Below are 3,173 nucleotides of genomic sequence, written 5' to 3' on the forward strand. Positions count from 1 at the left end.
AGAGACAGAGAGAGAGGGAGCGGACAAAAAGAGGGAGATTGTGTGTTTGTGTTTGCAATCCCTGTGCACGGTTAAAAGAGCTGGAGGTGGTGGAGGGAGGTGGAGGGAGGTGGAGGGAGGTGGGGGCAGGACAGAGATGGAGCGGCTCAGGTGAGTTTGTGTTGGAGGTGGAGGCGCTGGTGTCCACGGGGCTGGTTCACCGGCACCACCGATGGCTCCGGTAGCAGAGGGCGAGCAGAGAGCGTGGAGGATGAAAGATGGAGCCTAATCCTCCACATGTGGCGTCTTTTTCCCCCCCTCTTTTTTTTTTTTTTTTTTTTTAAAGGAAAGCCAACTGGAGCCGTTCTTTGGACTCTAGGCCAGGGGCTCCAGGAAAGCATTGCCTCCAGCCAAAGCACATAGTGTGAAATGAGAAGCTAAAGCTTGAATGTGCTTTTGTTTATCAGAAAACTGCACTCTAAGTGGGATTGGCAGTGGAGGGGCCCAAACTCCATAAGTCATATAGACTGGCTCGGGCCGAAGTGGGGATGGCACGGCGAGGTTTCAGGCTTGAGCGGCCCAGAAAAGGCAGCTCGTCAGTCAGCCACTTGGCAGCCTCTCCCCCCTTCATCGCTGCGCTCCTATAATCTTGGTTCCAGCACAGAGGCTGGTATCAAAGAGGTCAATCTAAAGTAGGAAAATATGGTCACAAGTTGAGAAAATAAAGTCGAGGAAACATTTGTTATCCACAGGTCTGGTTGGAGCGGCGCAGAGAGCTCCACACATCAAACCTAAGCTCGGGGAATTGGGGACGCAGCTTTCTGGGTGAGAGGAGGCCAGCAGGGTGCCAAAGACCGATCAGTTCCTCAGATGGATTGTATGGGGAGATCCATGACCATGAGGCTGCTGGCTCCAAAGCGCCACAAAGATAACTTCAAAGTAGGCAGAAAGTTATGAAGGGGCTCAGCGCCTTGGCCGGATCTGAGACGGGCTGGAGGATCCGGCGGCTCCGAGGGAACCCGGACCGGTGCTCATTAACTCCTGAGTCCACTGCTGCCTTTGATTGTTGTTTCTTAATTGACAAAAAAATAAAAAATAAAGCAAAAACAAAATGTGTTTGGCGTTGTGGAAAATAACCAGTAAGGCTCCAGAAGAGAGTCAACGGGGTGCAGAGCTGACCGACGACACTCAGCAGCTACAGACCTGCGCTCGGCGACGGGAGGAAAGATAACCGCGATGTCTGCCGCTGACCTTTAATCTCGCAGCTATTGTCAAACGTCAGCGCCGTCGGGGGAGAAGCAGGATGTCAGAGCTCACACGGTGTGGATTCTCAGTAACTCACAGTTAGATCTCTGCTATTTATTTTCTTTTCAGCCTGTAATTTGGGTGACAGCGTTCCTTGATGTCCTCTCCTACGATTAGGATTCAGACACTGAGCTCAACGCCGGGCAGCTCGCGACACGATCAGAAGCAAATAATGTCATCGGCACCAGAATTAAGTTTACAGTGTGAAGTGTGCACCGCGGGATGGAGTTCAGCAAAACTTTGACCAACGTTTCTTTGACTGGTCAAAACCTTCTGAAGCATCTCGTCGGCGTCTATCTACTCCTCTGTCATCACAAGTTGCACAGATGCTGCATATTTCCTCCACCTCGTTCTATTGCCAGCTCGATAAAAGCAAACCTGATTCATGCTGATTTAAAGCAGAATAATATGAGTTTACTATTAAGTTTCTGTAACATGCAGGACAGAAACAGTGCACCTCTTTGGTCTGACTGTTTAAAGATGCCACATTCACAGGTGCAGAATATTATTTTGGGGGTCCACCTGAATATGTTTACACGATTTAATGCCCAAAAAAGTTCATTTTTTTGTGCCGCACCTCTTCTGAAATGCTCCCGTCTCTTTAAGGGCCTCCTAACGACAGCCCGCTCTGCTCTGATTGGTCAGCCCGCCCGACAAAAGTCATTGATTACGTGTTGTAATCGCGGACAGCGAGGAGGCTGCTCATTCTCTCAAACTAGCCGCTCGATGCAAACGTGGTGACGTCGCCTCCAAACATGGATCTGTTCACAACACTTAATTAAATGCACGGCTGCAGGATTCTTAAGTTGGAAATTAATTCTGATGAGTTGAGCTGACATAATAATAATAATCAACTTAACATCGTGTGTAACTTCTACTCACATTTCTGTGTTAGTTGATGTAAAACTAAAGCAAACTTAATGAAATTAGCTTCATAACTTCATCTATCTTAACATGCCAGACAGATAAGACTCAAAACACCTTTGACTGTAGAAGAACAACTCACTGTAGTTTGTTGGCTGAAGATAATTTCAGGTAAAACTGATGCAAACAGTTGAATTCATTTCATTGAGCTGCTGTTTTTTAGAGTGCAGAACAGTGAGCGAGGCAGGTGAGGGCTGATGTTTTCTGTGGGAGAGAGACGCTGCCTCAGGTGTGGACTTTGCAGATCTTTTACAGGCACAAATGAGCGGCTACACGACACCTGAAGAGCAGCACACGGCCGCCTTAAATAGAACGTATCAGCTGTCAGTCACTGCAGACGCCACGACGCGCAGCTTCAGAGGAGTAAAAAACGATGATTTTAAATACGTTAAAGTTAATTATTAGGAGGTTTTAATGCAGTTTATTCAGGGTTAGCGTGTTAGCATGAAGTCATGGTGAGCAGCAGGGACTCATGCTTTCCTGCATTAATTGAGTAGAACTTCAGAAGAATATGAATCTTATTATAAATAAATCGGACCACTCTGCTCTCAGTCACCGTGTCGTCGATCCACTGCCGTCCAACAACTACCACAACACAAGAAAAGAGAGTCGCACCGCTGAGCTGCCTGACATCTTCTGTCACGTCTTCACACGTACAAAAATCACGCTGCTGTAAATAAAAACATCCAAAATAGTCAGAAACAGATGATCCAGTCTGTCTGTTTTATGGTTATTAAGGGCCTCAGTAGGACCGGAGCAGCCCGGGAGCAGCAGACAGCGCGAGGAAGTCAGAGACCATGTGATGTCTCTTCATAGAGTTTATTGATCTTAATCTGTTAAACCCGACTGTCAACCACAATTTGTTTTGTGGTGAATGAAAGCAAAAGGAGAAAAAAATCAGCCCTTTCATGAAAGAATGCACTTTCTGTTGGGGTTAACTGTGTCTTTCAAGCGCTATCTAAAGT

Source organism: Stegastes partitus, unplaced genomic scaffold (assembly GCF_000690725.1).
Source record: "Stegastes partitus isolate 25-593 unplaced genomic scaffold, Stegastes_partitus-1.0.2 Scaffold283, whole genome shotgun sequence".
Taxonomy (NCBI): domain Eukaryota; kingdom Metazoa; phylum Chordata; class Actinopteri; family Pomacentridae; genus Stegastes; species Stegastes partitus.